Source organism: Miscanthus floridulus, chromosome 18 (assembly GCF_019320115.1).
Source record: "Miscanthus floridulus cultivar M001 chromosome 18, ASM1932011v1, whole genome shotgun sequence".
Lineage (NCBI taxonomy): Eukaryota > Viridiplantae > Streptophyta > Magnoliopsida > Poales > Poaceae > Miscanthus > Miscanthus floridulus.
The window spans coordinates 40,819,462-40,840,267 of record NC_089597.1 but is presented as its reverse complement, the minus strand read 5'-3'; positions in this window follow the sequence as shown (position 1 = coordinate 40,840,267).

Sequence of the window (20,806 nt, the reverse complement as noted above, 5' to 3'; positions counted from 1 at the left end):
ATCAATGAATTCAAAGTAGAGAGCACACATGTCATATATCACAATCACGTAGATATCACTATCACATAGATATAATAGTATGCATGAAGGTAAACATACGAATGCATAAAAGTAATAGTGTATCACACAAAGACTCCAAATGTATATAATAGACTAATAGCTAACTAGACTCCCCCTAAGTCTACATACTCGAACCCTCTCCCCCTTTGGCGTCAAACACCAAAACCTAAGGGTCGGTCGGTGGGGCTGTAGCGGACGAGCCGGGCGCTGAGGTACGAGGGGCAAGCTAGAACTGGGTGCCATCATCATCTGACCCTGAGCTCTGTACCGACTGACCCTCTGTGGCTAGAAGTGTCTCTGAAGTGGTCTAGGTCTGAGCTAGGGCAGGTGCTGCCTGTGATGCTGCTGGTATATCTGTCATAGGATCTGAAGATGCGATAGAAAAAGGGAGCCTCTGAGTAGTCATGGTAATAGGAGTTGCTATAGAGGTACCTAGGGCATACATATGTGGTGGTGTAGTCATCCCTATCAACTCGCTAAAAGATGCTCCAAGACTCCTGGAGACTGGCGTGTTAGGTACAAATAGCGAGCGTGACTGATCCGATGTGAAGCCCGTATGATATGGTGTGAACTACAGGGCCACCATTGGCGAGGATAACCACTAGGACACCTATACTGTGGGAGAAGCAAAGGGAGCTAGAGGTTGTCCCTGACTCTGAAGCCCACTAGGCTGTACTGCTAGAGTCGTCATAGTGGTGGTAGGTTGAGCAAGCTAGGGTGAAGGCTTTGACCGTGGAGCCCCAAGTGCTGTTACTACATGCTGCATAAATCCCATAAGTTGCTGCTGCATGAGTAACTGCTGCTGATGCATTTGCTGCTACTGCTGCTGCTGCTGGAGGATCTACTGCTATCACTAGAACTCATCCTGACGAGCCTGAAACTATGCAAAGTTGGTAGCGGTCTCCTGAGCCTATCATGCCTGATCCTGCTACATCCGCTCAAGAATAGCAATCAAAGCAGGGTCCATCTGCGGTGCAGGTGGAGCAGAGCTGGAACTACTGGCCTCTGCATCATGTCTGCGTGGAGGCATCTGAGGAATAGGTAGGTAGTCATCATCCGAACTATCACTAGACTCGCTCCTCTCCTCCTAAGCCTTAAGCTACTCCTCCTCAGTAGCGGCTATGCCTCTGATAATCTCATCCTGCTAAGCTACGGACTCTGGTACATCTGGATGATGTTGAGGCTGAGTGGGTGCCTATGGTGTGCTATGCCTGATCCTCTGTGCCATGTTATAAGCTGGAAACTCTATGGTGGCACCTCTGTACTCTGCAACCATCTCAGGTGTCCTAACATGCACAACCTTAAGCATAAGGAATGTGATCCAATGTGCATATAGAAGCTGCCTACGACCCTTAAAGCCCTTAGCTATTGTGTCCTCCATCTCAGACAGAAGAAGATCCTAAATATCGAACACTGTCTGCTGCATCAGGGCATTGAGGAGCCAAAGTTGTAGGCAAGTCAGACCCTCTCTGTATCCTATCCTAGGAAGTAGTGTCCTCCTAATGATAGCCTCTAGAACTCTAGCTGTAGGAGTAAGGTCACTAGGGTTACTCCTCAACCCCTCACCAAAGGGCTCCTTGAAGCAATGGCGCACAAGATCTATAGGGGGCACCAAACCACCATGAGGGCACCTAGGAGGCTATTGCTATCCATAACATACCTCATGTAACCTGACAGGTTGCTCTTATAACCTTAGTATCTCCCTTGCCCTCTGACTCATCATCCTATAGTCTCTGCCTCTAAATGCAAAGTGAATATATCTATGGTGTGGGTCAATATAGAGAGAGGCATAAAACTGACAAACCCAGGATGGAACATATACTCTAGTCCATCCAATCAAATCTGTCAGCCCCGGCAGATATGCAAGGTAGGGGCAAATATGCTCTCCAGCTGCTACGACTATAGCCTCAATGCTGCAAACCCACTGAGATCTGAAAACTGCTCCACTGTTTAGATATGCATTGTAGAAGTCTTCCTAGAGCGGTGTATAGAATCCCTCTGAAGCTCTCACATCCCTCTTCGGTGGAAACCACACATCAAACTCCACAAAGCGAAGCTGCTGAACCTGCTTGGTCGTGGCGGCCCTCAAGTCAAGGTGGGTCACTGGAGGTGGACCCTGTGCACGAGGTGGTGGACGTGATCCCCTCCACTGTGTCGGTGGCCTCGGTGACACTGGAACTCGGGTACAACCAGAGCGGCGTAGCAGTGGCTGAGGTGCCTGCTCGGTCTCCTCGGCCTGCTGGCCCTCCTCACCCTCCTGAGGCTGCTGTGACTGTTGTCCCTCCTGTGTCTCCTGAGCTAGCTGAGGCTCTGCTGGTGAGGGCTGCTGCTGTGACTCCTGCTATGACTCCCCCTGAGGCTGAGGATCCACAATGGGAAGATGTTGTCCTACCATCATGACAGTCCTAGGTGGACTACCATGAAGACACTCAATGCGCTCAAGTTTGCCCTGCGCGTCTGGTGCCAGATGATCTACAATGACAACTCCACTGCGGGCACCTCCTCTCTCGGCATGCTCTACGGCCTCAGCAACTGCTACAGTTCTCGCTGTCTCTGCATCAGGGTACTTGTGCTTCTTTGATACAATCTGCTTCATTGCCTTGCCTTTAGTTCCTGTGGGCAAGTGAGGCGGAGGCCTCCAATCCTCATCTCCTAGACCACCACCAACATTCTTGGTGCGAGCCATCTGATCTGACTAGAACCACTATCGCTGACAAGATCAACTGTCCACTAACACTTTCGAGGCTTGGCCTCGATCCATACTCATGAGCTTGGCTCCAAGTTGACTGACAACTGCCACTAACACCTCAACGGCATTGACTCGCTGCACGATGGAATAGATGGATATACATGTAAATACAATATATCTAATAGATGCAAAAACCCTATGAGAGCAAGCAATGTAGGTACAAAATTGAATCGACTGACATGCTACCTGACGAACTGACGATCCAAAGAAAAGGAAAGTGACACGCGAGGGAACCACCAAATTAGGGTTGGTGGTGAGCAGTTAGTCGATAGACCGACGCTGGATGTGGACGGCAGAGAGGCGGCTCTAGACCATGGCGGTGCAGGCCATGGCGTAGGACCTCGACGGCGCTAGAACAAAGACACGACGGTGCACTGAGTGGCGCAGAGCAGGCATGGTGATGCTACGAGTAGCTGGAGATGGCGTGGATGTGGGCTGGCGGCGGCGTGCATGCGGGCTGAGGCATGCGGGGCTCAGCGGCGTGGGAAGTTGGCTTGGCCAGGAGGCGCGCGTGAGAGGCGGTGCGGGGCTTCGCGGCGATGGCGTCGGCGACGGATTAGGTCAAAGGAAATCGCCGGTGCTTTGATTAAATAGGGTGGCCCTCACGAGTCAGAAAAGGAAACGAAGCTAAGAGTCTTGATGCTGCACAAAACCTACTGACCGGACGCTCCGGTGGTAGCGACCGAACTACCACCCAGTGTTCGGTCGATTCTAGAGAGGTCCAATTCCTCTAGAATCACGACCGGACATGTCCGGTGGTCCATGACCGGACGCAGCCAAAGTCCAGTTAGTTGGCTTTAACGCCATGTAGATCGACCGAACGTTGGAACCCTTCCTGACCAGATGCTCAAACGCAGAGTCCGATCACTCCTTCAGCTTCTGTTCACCTCCTATGAATTGACCGGACGCTAGACATCAGAGTCCGGTGCAGCGTCCGGTCACTCCTCTTCTAGCAAGTCTTCAATGTTCCTCTACGCTGCCTGTTCCCAATCAAGTCCCAACTCAAATAAGATCCAAATAAACACCAATTAGGACTGATGTGAGTGACCTCTCTCAAACCCTCATATTTTTCAAAATATTTTGCCTTATGCTATAGCTCTTTTTAAGAAAATAGGCAATAAGAGGGCAAATGGAACAAAACGACAAAACAACATTCATGCATATGTAATACTTGTAAGTAAATCTAGTTGCTTGTCAAGTTTGATCCAAGGTTAAGCTTCTTCACACGCTTTTCGGCGGTTATCTTAACCATGTTAGACAAGCCCTATATGCATTACCAAAAAATAAACATGTTGTATATTACAATGAATGCAAGGGACAACACAAGCTCAATTTTTAGTGAAGTTACTAAAAACAAGTACATTGAGCTCATTCCGCAATCTACAAAATATAGCCTCATCTAGTGGTTTAGTGAAGATATCCACAAATTGATCTTCGGTTCTTACACCTTCTAGTGATATATTATTTTTGGCAACATGATCTCTTAGAAAGTGATGGCGGATATCTATGTGCTTAGTGCGAGAGTGTTGAACCAGATTATTTGCAAGTTTTACCACACTTTCATTGTCGCACAAAAGAGGTACCTTTTCTAGAACTACACCATAGTCTAGCAAAGTTTGTTTTATATATAATATTTGTGCACAACAAGCACCTGCGGCAATGTATTCCACTTCGGTGGTGGACAAAGCCACACTATTTTGTTTCTTGGAGGACCAAGACACAAGTGATCTACCAAGCAAATGGCACCCTCCGGATGTGCTCTTTTTATCAACTTTGCAACCGACATAATCGAATTGGAATAGCCAACTAATTCAAATATAGCTCCTTTGGGATACCAAAGACCAATGCTTGGTGTGTGCTTAAGATACCTAAGGATTCTTTTTACGGCAATTAAATATGTTTCCTTAGGATTAGCTTGAAATCTAGCACACATACACACACTAAACATGATGTCGGGCCTAGATGTGGTCAAATATAATAAGCTACCAATCATGGAACGGTAGAGAGTTTGATCAACCGGGTTACCTCCCTCATCTAGGTCGAGATGTCCATTGGTAGGCATTGGTGTCTTGATTGGCTTACATTCATCCATGTTGAATCTCTTGAGAAGATCTTTTGTGTATTTCTCTTGAGAGATGAAGATGCCTTCTTTCATTTGCTTGACTTGAAAACCAAGAAAGAATGTAAGCTCACCAATCATTGACATCTCGAACTCTTTTGATATCAATTCACCAAATTCTTTGCATGAGTCTTCATTTGATGATCCAAAGATGATATCATCAACATATACTTGACAAATGAAGATATGCTTATTAAGCTTCTTGGTGAATAGTGTGGTGTCGACCTTCCCAATGGTGAAGCCCTTCTCAATGAGTAAGGCACTCATACCAAGCTCTTGGGGCTTGCTTAAGCCCATATAGTGCCTTGGACAACGGATGGCTTCTAATTTTGCAACCGGTGCAAAGGTCTCTCCAAAATCCAAACCTTCAACTTAGGAGAACCCCTTTGCAACTAGTCTTGCCTTGTTCCTCACAACGACACCTTGATCATCTTGCTTGTTACAGAACACCCACTTTGTTCTAATGACTCTTGCACCTTTTGGTCGCTCTTCAAGAGTCCAAACTTCATTGCGAGTGAAGTTGTTCAACTCTTCATGCATGGTATTGATTCAATCTGGATCTTTAAGAGCTTCTTCTACCTTAGTAGGCTCATAGCAAGAGACAAAAGAGTGATAAGCAATAAATGAAGCAAGTTTTTGAGATCGAGTCATTACACCCTTTGATGGACTCCCTATGATGAGATCTTGTGGATGATCTTGTAGGAGAGGTGTATTTCTTCTATTGACCACTTGAGGAGGAGGTTGTGGAGCATCAACATCTTGTGCTTGTACCACCATTTGCTCATGGGAGATATGAGTATCTTCATTTTCTACTCTCCTATCTTTTTCACCATCTTGTGGCACATTTGATGAAGAAGGTTGATTAATGACTTGTATATCATCTTCATCATCTTTTGGCTTGATGTCTCCCACCGAAATATTCTTCATAGCCTCCCTCAATGGTTCATCACCTACATCATCAAGGTTCTCATGTGCTCCTTGGGAGCCATTAGATTCATCAAATTCCATATCATATGTTTCTTCAACGAAGCCAATGACATGATTAAATACTCTATATGCTTTGGACTTTGATGAGTAACCAACAAGAAAATCAATATCACAATATCTTTAGAACTTCCCTCGGTGTTGCCGCTTCTTATAGATGTAGCATTTGCAACCAAACACTCTAAAGGAGACGCCTGGCTTCTTCCCATTGAGCAACTCATAAGGTGTCTTGCCAAGGAACTTTTGAAGGAATAGGCGGTTTGATGCATATCATGCGGTGTTGATTGCTTCCGCCCATAGAGCTTTGGGGGTGTTGTACTCATCTAGCATTGTCCTTGCAAGAGTGATCAAAGTCTGGTTCTTCCTCTCAACTACACCATTTTGTTGAGGAGTATAAGTTGCGGAGACTTCATGCTTGATCCCAACTTCATCATAATAAGCTTCAATGTTTGTATTGTCAAATTCTTTTCCATTGTCACTTCTTATCTTCTTGAGCTTTACTTCAAATTCATTTTGAGCTCTCTTGGCAAATTTCTTGAAGCAAGATGCAACTTTGGATTTGTCATGAAGGAAGAATACCTATGTATACCTTGAATAGTCATCAATAATCACAAGACAATAGAGATTCCCTCCCAAACTCTTGTATGTTGTTGGTCCAAATAAATCCATGTGTAGGAGTTCTAGCACTCTTGTGGTTGACATGAAAGCTTTTGTTGATAGGTATTTGCAACTTGCTTGCCGGCTTGACATGCACTACAAAGCTTGTCCTTCTCAAACTTCACATCCTTCAACCCTCTCACCAAATCATTCTTCATTAACTTCTTGAGTGAACTCATACCAACATGAGCAAGTCTTCTATGCCATAGCCACCCAAGTGTTGTTTTGGTGAATAGGCAAGTCTTCAAATTTACATCTTCGGAGATGAAGTCCACTAGATATAAGTTGTTGTATCTAAATCCATTGAATATCACTTGATTATCATCTACCTTGGATACAACAACCTCCTTCTCGGTGAATAAGCATTGGAAGCCAAGATCACACAATTGTCTAACGGATAGCAAGTTGAAGCTCAATGAAGCAACATAAAGCACATTGAAGATGGAATGATCATTTGATATTGTCACTTTGCCCAATCCTTTAACCTTGCCCTTTAAGTTATCTCCAAATGTTATTCTCTCTTGTCCATCTACCTCTTCATCTAGTGAGGTGAACATACGAGGATCACCGATCATATGTTGAGTGCAACCACTATCAATAACCCAATAACTTCCACCGGTCTTGTAGTTCACCTACACACAAGAGATTCAAGCTTTAGGAACCCAAACTTGTTGAAGGCCCTTCACCTTCTCAACAAGTGACTTAGCCACCCAAATCTTCTTAGGCCTATTCTTGTTAGGGGTCCTAAGAACATGACTTTCATCTTTCCACTAGAATCCTTTCTAAGCATGTAGTGAGCATTGAAGGCAAAGGGTCTAGCATGCTTGGGCAAAGGTTGTGGCGGTGGAGTTTAGCACTCATGAGCAAAGTGGCCTTCTTATCCACACTCAAAACATCTCTTTGGCTTCGGCTTTGGTTTTGATTGTTGTTGTTGAACTTGAGCCTTCTTCTTCTCTACACTTGCCACATATCCAATGCCACTTCTATCCATCTTCATGATGGTGTTCATGAGTAGCTCACTTTGGAGGTGCTTGCCTCTAGCAAACTTGCTCAATCTCATCTTGAGATGATCTTTCTCCATCTTGAGCTTCATGTTCTCTTCCTTGAGAATATCATTGTTCTTCTCTTCCTTGAGCTTCTTGTTCTCTTCTTTGAGCTTCTCATTCTCAAGGATCAACTCTTTATCATGCTCAAGAGTTTCTAGCACAATGGTGTTGTGGCTTTTCATCTCTTCAAGATCTTTCATGAGCTTTTCATTTGTATTCTTGAGCTTGACATATTCATCATAGTCATTGCACTCAACCACTTTCTTGCCTTTGCCACTAGATCCTTGCTCAATGCTCTCATTAATCAAATCATCACATGATGTAGCTATATCAATCTTGATAACATGGTTAGTAGCATCATGTGGCTCATTTGGTAAAAATTCTTGAGCAATAACAAGAGTATCATAATTGATCTTTAGAGTTGTATGTTTATCTTTTAGCTTGTTGTGGCTAGTGATGAGCTCATTGTGCACCCACTCAAGTTTATCATGTTTATCTTTAAACTCTTTCTTAGAAGATTTGAGCTCCTTGAGTTTGGATGATATAGCATCATTTGTCTCTTTAAGTTCAACATTAGCCTTTTCTAATGTATCTCATTTTGCTAAGAGCGAATCATTTTTAGCATCAAGCTTTTCATTTTTAGCTCTACTCTTTCTAATGATCTTAGTGTATTGTCTTAGTATTTTAACAAGATCATCATATGAAGGTGAATCATCATCATCGCTATCGCTATCATTATCACTAGCTTGCTCATCATCACTACTATCATCATTATTAGTTACCCTACGTTCACCCTTGGCCATAAGGCATAGGTGTATAGAGGATGATGGCGATGGTGGCGGTGAAGATGAAAGATCAATAGCAATGGCAACCACCTTCTCATCTTCACTATCATCATCGGATGATCCACTAGATGAATCAATGTCCGTAAGCCAATCACCGATGATGTAGGCCTTTCCACTCTTCTTCTTCTTGTGGAAGTCCCTCTTTTTGCCATCTCTCTTCTTGTATGGCTTGTTCTTCTTCTTCTCATCTTCATTTTCGTTACTTAAGTCATATTTCTTGCCCTTGTTCTTGTTCTTGAACTTGTTCTTCTTGGGCTTGGTGCATTGATGTGCTAGATGACCAAGTTTACCACAATTGAAGCAATCCATTTAGGAGATTGGCTTTCTTCTAGAGCTTGTGAAGAACTTCTTCTTCTTGCCGTCGAACTTGATGCCACTCTTGTTTAGCTTCTTTAGCATTTTGGCGGCTTTCTTCACCATGAGAGCAAGATATTCATCTTCTTCATCACTTGAGCTCTCATACTCAAGTTTTGCTTTGCCCTTATCTTGGCTAGCTTTGAATGCTAAGTCCTTCTCTTTCTTCTTGGTAGAGGATGAGCCATCTTGTGGCGTGATGTGCATGTACATCTCATGAGCATTGATCTTTCCCAAGATTTGTGTCGGTGTAGCGGTGCAAAGATCACCTTGGTGTAGCACGGTCACAATATGCCCATATTTGTCAATGGGGAGGACACTCAAGATCTTTCTCACAATGTTGGATGGTGACATTTGAGTAAGTCCAAGCCCATTGACTTCCTCTACAAGAACATTCAAACGTGAATACATCTCATTAGCACATTCTTTGGGAAGTATCTCAAATGAATTTAGCTTTTTAATCATAAGATGATAGCGTTCCTCATGCTCACTCTTGGTTCCCTCATGGAGCACACAAACGTCCGACCATAGTGCATGGGCATCTTTGTGGTTCCTTACACGGTTGAACACATCTTTGCAAAGGCCTCTAAAGATGGTGTTTTGAGCCTTTGCATTCCACTTTTCATAATTAACCTCATTGCCTTGTAAGTGTGTAGCATCCCGAGGTTTTGGGAAGCCTTGTGAGGCGGCTCTAAGAATACCAACGTCTAGAGCTTCTAAGTACGCCTCCATGCGGATTTTCCAATATGGAAAGTCATCTCCCTCAAATATAGGAGGAGGTCCATCCCCGTGAGACATCTTGCTCTAAGAGATTAAGCTTAAAAACATGAGCATGAGGCTCCGATACCAATTGAAAGGATCAAGATGCCCAAGAGGGGGGGTGAATTGGGCTAATTCTAAATTTTCTTACAATAATTAAATCCTACGGTTAGCCCAATTAACCCCTTATGCCTAGAAAAGTGTTTCTATTAATCTAACGCACAAAAGGACTTGCAACCTATGTTCCAAACTTACTCTAGCATGTCAATTCTATGAATGTAAAAACGAGTATTGAATTGCTCAAAGTAAATGCTCAAAGTAAATTGAGAGAGAGGAATGCGGCGATGTTTTGCCGAGGTATCAGAGAGTTGCCACTCCCCACTAGTCCTCGTTGGAGCACCCGCACAAGGGTGTAGCTCCCCCTTGATCCGCACAAGGATCAAGTACTCTCTACGGGTTGATTCTTCGACACTCCATCATGGGTGTATCAGAGAGTCGCCACTCCCCACTCTCTACTCTCTTGGATTCTCAAATCTCAATCACCTCACTAGGACCTTGCTCTTCTTGGCACTCACAAATATGTTTCTCAGCTGTTGGAATGAGCAAAAGTGACTCCACACATGAGTGGAGCTTCTATTTATAAGGCAGCCTGAAAAACAAACCGTTATGTGCCTCTGCGGGGTGACCGAACGCTTCGGTCAGTTCAACCCGCACACCAGTGTTTAAGTGTTGACCGGACACTGGCAGGGTCCGATCACCACTGACCGAACGCGTCTGGTCGCATTAAACCCTCACTGGAACCTTACTGTACTCGACCAGACGCTGGATCCTCAGGGTCCGGTCAGTATTGACTAGACGCGTCCGGTCGTAGATTCACTCTTCTGGAACCTTACTGGAGTCGACCAGACGCTGCCTCTCAGCATCTGGTCACTTGACCACTCAACGTCCGGTCGCATCAAACGCAATCTCCTTGATCAAATGAACTGAACGGACCCTTCGGCCAGCGTCCAGTTGCACCGGAGCCAGCGTCCGGTCAGCATTTGACCCTCCATTCACTTCCAACTCTCAAACATATGTGAATGAAGTTTGCTCCATAGGATCATAGGGCTGTTGTGGAGCTACCTAGTGCTAGTTTTAACAAGTGTGCACCACACCTAACTTACTAGACTCATCTAGGTCAAGCTACCCATCCATACCCCCCTTAATAGTATGGCCAAAGGAAAAACAAAGTCCTAAACTACTCTAAGTGTCTCTTCAACTCCAATCGACACTTAGAACTAGTCATCCTTAACCTTATCGTCCATCCTTCAAAAATTGAAATGATTTCTATCGTAGGGGCATGACCACCTTGATTGCCCAATTGATCTCCATTACCATGATCTAACTTAATTGCCTCTGCAAAACACACGTTAGTCATAGTAATCTTGTATTGTCATTAATCACCGAAACCCAACAAAGGGCCTAGATGCTTTCAATTGCGAATAAAGATTAAATTGATAGAATAGAATAAAGAAACAACCTTGGTATATATAACTAAAACAATTGTTGGGAAGTAATGCCTTATTCGATAATGGGTATATGTAGCCTAAGTACGGTCGTCATTAGAACTAGCCGCTAACTTGAGAGGCATAAATCGTATTTTACTAGTCACGATTGCAGTCGATTAATTATGTCTTTACATCTATGCATTGCATCAATGCATATCATATAGGTACGATGATGGATCAACGGATCAATTGAAGGATGATTGGGAATCCGAAGATGGTGTAATGGTATTCTCTCTAGGAGATAATGCAATGGGCTTTCTATCCAGTTGATGGTGGATGATCTGAAGATGCAGATACTAACTTTTTAATATACATCTTACCCAGGCAAGCCCCAGTGCATAACCCCTACTCTTTTGCAGTTAAATTATATTTGTGCATTAAGTTTTAAGGAGTTGAATGAAACCCACTTGCATATATATCTTTATCCTATGAGTCTTAGTAGTATGATAGGATCATGTAGAATGCTATGCTACAGGACTCTGGTAGAAGTCAAGTGATTGCCTGTCACTCACGAGAGATAGGAAATATATAACTATCACTTGGAAAATAAAATAGTGGAAAGGAAAATGGTGACTGGGTAGGGATATGGTTTGGGTATTGATTGGTGTAAGAGATTGTGTCGCTGTGGACACGGGGCATGGCTTGGTTACACTGTTTTCCCTATCTGTGTCGATTAAGGACCGGTCATTGCATAAGACTCTAGGCAAGTCACAGACTTATTATCCTGAGCACATACTTGTGTATAAGCGCTTGGAAGACTTGTTGCTCTCTTATCGTGGATCCGGCTCTTTCTGGACCGACTATCAGGGTTTCTTTTTGGTGAAGGAGGTCCTTGCACCGCACTGAGTCTAGGACTCAGGGGCGGGGGCTTGGAGTTCCAGTTTGGACGGGGACCTAGACCCTAGGATAGGAGAGTGATGGGTTAGTCCTGCTTGTGCATTGGGTACAAGCGGGGCGTGTGTTTTTGGGGTACCCAGCTGGGGGCATTGATTCACGAATTGCCAGGCGATCCGATACAGCTTGTCTGCGGTTTAGCATCGTAGTAAGAACTAAAAGATGAAAGATGGAAGAAAAAGAAATCTGATTGCTTACCACCTGCTTGAAAGTAGCACAGGTGCTTACATAGAATGGTTAGTTAATGAACCAATATGGCTATTAATAAAAATCAAATATAAGGACGCACGCTTAGTAATGCTTCCTGCAAATGCAATAAACCCACCAGCCAGATAGCCTTGCGTATCCTTAGAGTCTTTTCTTTCCTCCTATTGGGTAAGTCTTGCTGAGTATAATTGAGTACTTAGGGTTTTATTCCCCCTGTTGTAGGTGATAGGTGGATGTTAAGGCTGACTCTTGTGTGTGGATACCTCCTGGTGGGCTCAGCGAGGATTCCTTTACGCTGCGATCGTAGTTATTATTTATAACTCTCACCAAATGTTTTTATAAATGAAAGTTTATAATATGTTGTCATAGTTGTTATATATCAATACTTCAACATGTCATGAATAGATATTCATTTCCGCTGTAATTTTGATCACATGTTTATATTCCAATGTTCAATTAAATTGTTGATAACTCTGATAATATGATTTCATTCCACTGTTATAATAATTATTATTATACTCTGATGTTGTATTAAAGTGATGTAAGAAATGGTTAAGAATGATATAAGCTTTATTCTCTCATTTGTGATCCTGATGGTAAAAATGTGGATTTTTGGGTTCTCCCCTGTGGTGTGCCTGACAAAACCGAGTAATTTAGTGTCCTCCTTCGAGTGCTTAGTGTCTAATGGAAGACGAGCACTCCTGGGAGGCATTAGATTAGGCGGTTCTTCCACAGGTGGTATTAGAGCGCAAATGAGGAAATAAGGCTTCGAAAACCTTTTCTAAACTAAAATTTGACAACAAAACCCTTTTAAAAAGTTAGGACGTTTGTATACGAAGTTATATAAGTAGCCCTATTACTATGGTTATGTATCTAGGATAGATGGCACTCTGCTGACTTAGATAGGCTTAATCAAGTTTTCTACAGGTACACTGACTCAAGCATAGTCCGATAGTATCGACTAGCTACAGGGAGAGAACGATGTGCCAAAAGTTTAAGAACAGTTGCCCTATATGTTGGCAACAGTGGAAGAACGTATATGACGTGCATTTATGCATATCCTTTTTGTGCATCGTAGCGCTCGTATTGCTTGTAGATACGTCCTCCATAGGTGTCACGCGTGTCATTTTGTGCATGTCTGACTCATTCCTGTTCCAGAGTTAGTTCTGCACTGTGGCTTAATGTTTTGCGTTCGCCCGTGGTTCACGCCGGTCGTGACCCACATCTCCCCATACCCCTTTTCTGTGCTCTTGTCAGACCTTGCCCTACAGTCATACTAGTCAGTAATGGCATCGCATGTCGCTCGCCTCGAACGTGAAGGATTTGGTCAATTTGTTCATAGTGATCCCACGCAGGAACCCTAGTGGACCGCGCCAGGACCATTGAATGCTCCGCCTTTATAAGCAGAGCCTGGCTTAGACATTGGTATTACCACTCGGTGCACTTTAGCTCACTTAGCTTTTCCTTTTAGTAAGCTTTTCGCTCAGCCTTCCTCACAACCACCGCTCGGAATGGCAGGAGCCTGGGTTAGTAGTTACTGCCTTAACATTGAGGGTTTTCTCATAATCTTGCATGCCACCCTACAAAAGCTCGGAGTCAAAGATCATCCCAAGTATGAGGGCCATGAGTATGAGGAGCATGGCACCGAGCTGTGTGAGGTTACAGTCTACATCGGGAAGAGTGAAGAGTTCCCCGACCTCACTGAAGCCTAGAGTGTGACCACAACCGAGTTTCACTTCATCGACACCTACCAGGTTGTGGCCCACAAAGCCCTATGGTACCTCTGCCAGATCTATGAAGAGCCCATTGCACGTACCTCCATGAGGTTCTTTCCTCCCTTGGACAAGAATCGACGGGCATGGAAGGCTTGCATGGAGGCTTTACAAGGCCAAGATGCGCAAGAGGACAGTCCAACCGTGGTGCACTTGACCACGTACCTGCTTGCTTTGGATGAGCAGTATGACCGGCAAGCCTTGGAGCTGAGGGCATGCCTTCAATGCGCCGAGGAAGCCGAGATCTTCAACCGGATGCTCCAGGTGTAGCTCACCGAAGCGCATGCCAGTGCTGCAGCTGCTGAGGGCCAGGAGACGGCCATGTTGGAAGCTCTGAAGGAGGCTAAAGATCAGCATGTCCATCAGCTACGGGTGGCCTATCTTGTCACCAGGGCCAAGCAGAGGACGCTGGTTGATTAAAGGCAGGATGTCCCAATCTTGGAGGGGATCCCTATCCACCCACCAGAAAGAAGAAGAACTGGTGTTGTAGCACCTCCAGCACCTCCACCATCAGAAGTGTCAAAAGAAGAGCCCTTGATTCCTCTCACTCAGCCATTGCCACAAGAAGATGTAGATTAGTTGCCTTGGGATGTTGTACCCTTAGTAGTAGTGCTTTTCATTGCTGTCCTCCGATATTGTACTCTTGCCGTTGATTTCGTCCATAGTTGTTGAGATCGTCCAACCATAGGTGAATGTTGTGTCGTGAATGGGAGCCTGAATGCCTGTATGTTGTACCCGTATAAGACCGTTGGAATATGCATTGTGTTATTTCATTGTGTTTATTGCGTCCATCTACTTTAAATCTCGTTAGATGTCCTCCAAGTTTTCAAGGGTGATATTAAGTGGGTTACAAGAGAAGTTGACACCCAAATGCCAGCAGATCAGTCATGGTTGGAGGACATAGGACACTATATCGACTAATTATGGATGTCCCAGCAGAACACTTGAATCTCATAAAAACCAAATCCGCTGTTGGATTTAAATTCCTTGTCCCTTGTTGTGAAGGGAACCTTTGTTGTTTGAATTTCCCCTTGATGTAATTCTCTTATTCTAGACCCCACTGCCTTCATGGTGTGTAAATTGGTAGTAGTTGTTTGGTTAATAACTTATGGTGCCACGACAAAATCGAGGGCTCCCTGTGGAACAGCTGCCACATGTGACGCTGCTCGGCACGTGCTGGTATCGAGGTTGTTAACCAAGTACCTTTACCAAGTTACACCGCCATACCGCTTTTGCTACAAATATTTTCATGGAGATGTTCAGGTGTTCAAACGGGAAATCCACAACAGGTTGATGACATAGTGTTCTCTCAAGGTAAGCAAGAGGAGGTGGTTTTGGAGGAAGAAAGTATGACATGGTCTCAGTCTACATGAAAGACGGGTGTGGTCGAGTAAAGGAAAGAAAAAGAAGAGTAGTAAGGAAAGTTAGCCTCGGGTAGTCGGGAGTGATTGTGAAAGTCTGAGTGGATGTCATGTCCCAATCCCTGTGTTTAGTTGACCGTGTTGGGTCATTTCGCTGCGTGCCCTGCGAACGTTGTCTGTATCGGGTCCTTAGTTCCCTATTCTCGCGTGGCCACGACATCATGCCGCACTCGTTGTCTTTGTGCACTATGCATTTCTCCTTTTCCCAGCATCCGGTCGGCTCTCGACTCTCATGCCTCGTCCCCGTACCGGACCCCCCTTTTCCCTCTCTTCTTTCTCCTTTTGAGGACACGACCGCTCGCACACCTTCCTCATCGAGCGTACCTTCCTATTTCCTCTCCTTTATTTCCCATCCGCTCGCTTGTGCAGTGAGCGCAGCATGAACCGTCTGTGTATCCCATCCACGCCACCTCCGCTTCCGGTGTGTTGCGCCTCACCTCCGTTCACCGCTATAAAATACCCTTGGTCCTTGTTCTTCTTCTTCATCCCATTCCCTCGCATTCAGAGCAGAGCTACGAGATCCAGTCGCCATTGTGAAGCGAGATTTGTCAGTCTGAGGTGATGGTGTAATCTGAGAAGAAGGAAGAATTTGATCCGTCGAAGGAGTTCAAGTTTTCTTGGTTAGTTTGGTCTTAGGGTTCACAATGTTTGAGTTCTGGGAGTCCTGTTTCTAGATCTATTGGTGCTACGCCATGTTTTGGATAATTATTATCGTGTTGTTTCTTCATTGCCCTCGTCTATCTCGACTTCTAGATTAAGTCTCAGTTGTACCAGGTTGCTCTTAACCATGTATCCTTGAATCCCTGTGTGAATTAGTATTCCAGTTCGTGTAATCCCTGATTTACAGAATGAGAGCACGTTCTCCCCTTTTCTGGTTCTAGCTTCGAATCTTAGGACGAGATTCTTTTTAAGGGGGGTTGGTTGTAAAACCCCTAGTGTTACGAGCTTGTTTAGCACTGCGCTTTAGGCCTAAGACGAATTTTCAAAACGAGTTTCTCAGATTTTTGATTTAAAACGTACTCGACACGATAAGCGAATTCTGTGTAACTTAGTTTCGTGGACTCAAATAAACGCTCAAGTTAAACCACGCCGCGCGTAGAAATATTTAGGAATGTCGAACGATGATTTTGGCAAATGGTTTGTTCTATTCGATTAAGAATGAAAAGCAACTTTTATAAATAAAATAAAAATCTATTAATAAATAAAACAATATATATTTATAGCCTTGGTTTAAGTGACATGTTTAAATATAGACTCGTTTTAGTCCCTGCAATAGGTTGGTAACGTACCCGCGACAGCTGCCCGTCTGGCCGTTTCATAAATTTACGTGGTTCTGAGCTAACAGTCTAGACGCGTGATTCGTGATAAAAAAGACTACCTCCACCAGTCCATCCGCCCTTGGAATCGACAGGGATACGATACGCACTGTAACTCGTGAGCTTGCCGTCTTCGTCTTGGCCGCTCTCGCATCGGCCATCCTAGGCGTCCGTCGCCTTTCGATAGTGTGGTTTTCGTTCACTATAGGAGTAGGCAGGTTGCAAACCTCCATGTGTTAAAAGTCGCAGAGAGCATGCGAGACTGACTGCGCCTACTACCTTTTACCTTTCCTTCTCGGTAATTTATAGCGGCCAGCGACCTACTATAGCTGTAGTAATTGTCTGGGAACAAAAGTGGTAACTGCCTAGACGTTGCAACTTGACTAAAGTAGTAAACCGTTATATATATACGTTACGACAATAACTCTAAATCAAGAACGTGTAACTGTGGCGCTAGTGCTGCTGTAGCACATCCCTATCCGTCATCTCTGTAAGACTATGCTAGTTGACCTGCTCCTCTCTTGCTTGCCTTTTCTTTTCTCCGCTGCAACCTTGTCTGCCCCTGCCTTGTCTCTGTCTTGTCTTGTTTGACTACCTCTACTTCTCTACCTTTCTTTTCCTTTTACCAGAGCAAGGCACGCACGCAAGCATCGAACGCGTACGCTGCAGTGCCAGCCATCCAGCGGTAGTAGGTTCTTGTTTCTTTGCTTTCCCCTTGCGCTCGGTGCTAGGCATCCACTCCTTTGCCCTGCACGCTCGCACCACCACAGTGATAGCGCAGAAATCCTTTCTCCGCCATGCTGCCCCACCATCACAGCGTCCAAAGCGCGACTACCCTGCTCCTCCGTCGCTGTGCAGCCGCCCAAGCTGCTGCCTCGGTCGCTGGCGCATGCCATGCCCGCTGCTCCTCGGCTCGCTACCGCCCACGCTCCATCGCTGCCCCAGCTCTCTGCTCGCTACCCCACAGCACCGTCTCCAATCACGCCATGGTTGCGTCGCCGTGCAGCATCTCGCGCCCATGTTGCCACGCCCCCCACGGATGACCACGCCGGAGAATCGAATCAAGGTCGCGCCCACAGCCGCTGCTCCGGGCGACCTCCGCTGGTACCTGCTCTGCTCTCCTCACCAGCCAGGGCACGCGCCTGGCTGCTGTGCCCTTGGTCCCACGCTGGACCACGGTCGCATCGCTGCTCCTCCCGTACTAGCGTGCCGGCGCTCTTGCTGCTCCTCCGTGTCTCCCACCCACAACAGTGCCGCCCCTCCCCGTCCTACCCGCGTGACAGCGCGCGAGCACCGCCGTTCCATCCTCCGTGCCTCCACCGTAGGGCCGTCCGGCCACAGCACCCCGCCGCTCTCCTCCCACTCAACTTACCGTGCACTGCTCCGCCGCACCTCGTCGGTCCGCCCACGCCGAGCTTGGCCATCGCCTCACCTCTGTGCTGTGCCCTCCTCACTGCGTTAGAAGCCTAGGAGCGCCGTCACTGGCCATCACGCACGAGCACACGCGACCACGGCTCCATGTCGTAGCGCTGCCCCATCCGTGCCTTTGCCCTACAGCACCCGCCCAGGGCCACATCGGCCGCAGCTCCTCGCCGCTATTGCTACCACGAGGCTCCACCTCCTCGGTACCGCCTTAGCCGGGGCCACGCCAGGTCCACCAGTGCCGGAGAGCTACCCTCATCAGCTGCCGTGGCCACCTTCTCTGCCCCGCATCATCTTTTCTCCCATCGGCGGGTGCACAGGTAGCCGGGAGTTGGCCGGCTGTGCCCGTTCCATGCCTCCTCTGCTCTTAAGGATGAAGGGAAGGTGAGATAACGCAAATAGGATCCTTTACCGGGCTCTTTTCGCAAAAGTGCTAGACTCATACATTTACTAGTAAGGACTTAGTTGATTTGAGGATAACTCAGGGGTCGCTTCATAATTATGCCGTCGTCGGACCGCGTGGGCCGGTTTGTTGGGCTACGGCCTGCCTGGTGTTGGGCCGTCCGCGCCGTTGTTGTTGGTCGCCTAGGCCGCCGGTTGTGCGTGCCTGTGGGCTCGCCCACGCCGGGCCTGCCTGCCCGTCGCTTGGGCCGCCGTGCACCGCCCCGCTTGGGCCGGCCTGGTACCACACCGTCTGGGCCACGCGCCCACATTGGGTCGGCTGGGCCGATTAGCTGCCGTCGACCTTTTGTTCTAAGAAAAACATTTAGCTAAATTGGTTTCTGAAATAAATTTGTAAAATCGATATAAAATTGTGTAGATGTCCAAAAATGGTGAAACCAGTTTTGTTGAGTATCTAAAATCATGATCTACCTGTTAGTATATTTTGTTCACATAGTTTGATAATATTCTTAGAAGCTATATAATTAATTTAAGGTACTTAATATTGTAAAAAGATAATTTGTAGGAATTTCTGTGGTAAATTGGTAATAGCGTTGGATCTGAAATTTCTACAGTAAGTTTCTAGCAATATTAGGTACTCATTGTAATTGTTGTAGCTCCAGGATAATTAGTTAGCTAGATAAATAATGATGTCCTATTGCGAATAAAGATTAAATTGATATAATAGAATAAAGAAACAACCTTGGTTTATATAACTAAAACAATTGTTGGGAAGTAACGTCTTATTCGACAACGGGTATATGTAGCCTAAGTACGATCGTCATTAGAACTAGCCGCTAACTTGAGAGACGTAAATAGTATTTTACGAGTCACGATTGCAGTCGATTAATTACGTCTTTACATCTATGTATTGCATCAATGCATATCATATAGGTACGATGATGGATCAACGGATCATTTGAAGGATGATTAGGAATCCGAAGATGGTGTAATGGTATTCTCTCCAGGAGATGATGTAATGGGCTTTCTATCCAGTTGATGGTGGATGATCTGAAGATGCAAATACTAACTTTTTAATATATATCTTACCCAGGCAAGCCCCGGTGCATAACCCATACTCTTCTGTTGTTAAATTATATTTGTGCATTAAGTTTTAAGGTGTTGAATGAAACCCACTTGTATATATATCTTTATCCTATGAGTCTTACCAGTATGATATAATCGTGTAGAATGCTATGCTACAGGACTCCGGTAGAAGTCGAGTGATTGCCTGTCACTCGCGAGAGATAGGAAATATATTACTATCACTTGGAAAATAAAATAGTGGAAAGGAAAATGGTGACTGGGTAGGGATATGGTTTGGGTATTGGTAGGTGTAAGAGATTGTGTCGCTGTGGACGCGGGGCATGACTTGGTTACACTGTTTTCCCTGTCTATGTCGATTAAGGACCGGCCGTTGCATAAGACTCTAGGCAAGTCATAGACTTATTATCCTGAGCACATACTTGTGTATGGGCGCTTGGAAGACTTGTTGCTCTCTTGTCGTGGATCCGGCTCTTTCTGGACCGACTGTCAGGGTTTCTTTTTGGTGGATGAGGTCCTTGCACCGCACTGAGTCCGGGACTCAGGGGGGCTTGGAGTCCCAGTTTGGATGGGGACCTGGACCCCAGGACAGGAGAGAGATGGGTTGGTCCTGCTTGTGCCTTGGGTATAAGCGGGGCGTGTGTTTTCGGGGTACCCAGCTGAGGGCATTGATTCGCGAATCGTCGAGCGATCCGGTACGGCTTGTCTGCGGTTTAGCATCGTAGTAAGAACTAAAAGATGAAAGATAGAAGAAAAGAAAATCTGATTGCTTACCACCTGCTTGAAAGTAGCACAGGTGCTTACATAGAATGGTTAGTTAATGACCTAATGCGGCTATTAATAAAAATCGAATATAAGGACGCACGCTTAGTAATGCTTTCTGCAAATGCAATAAACCCACCAGCCAGATAGCCTTGCATATCCTTAGAGTCTTTTCTTTCCTCCTATCGGATAAGTCTTGCTGAGTACAATTGAGTATTCAGGGTTTTATTCCCCCTGTTACATGTGACAGGTGGATGTTAACGCTGACTCTTGTGTGTGGATACCTCCTGGTGGGTTCAGCGAGGATTCCTTTACGCTGCGATCGTAGTTATTATTTATAACTCTCACCAAATGTTTTTGTAAATGAAAGTTTATAATCTGTTGTCATAGTTGTTATATATCAATAC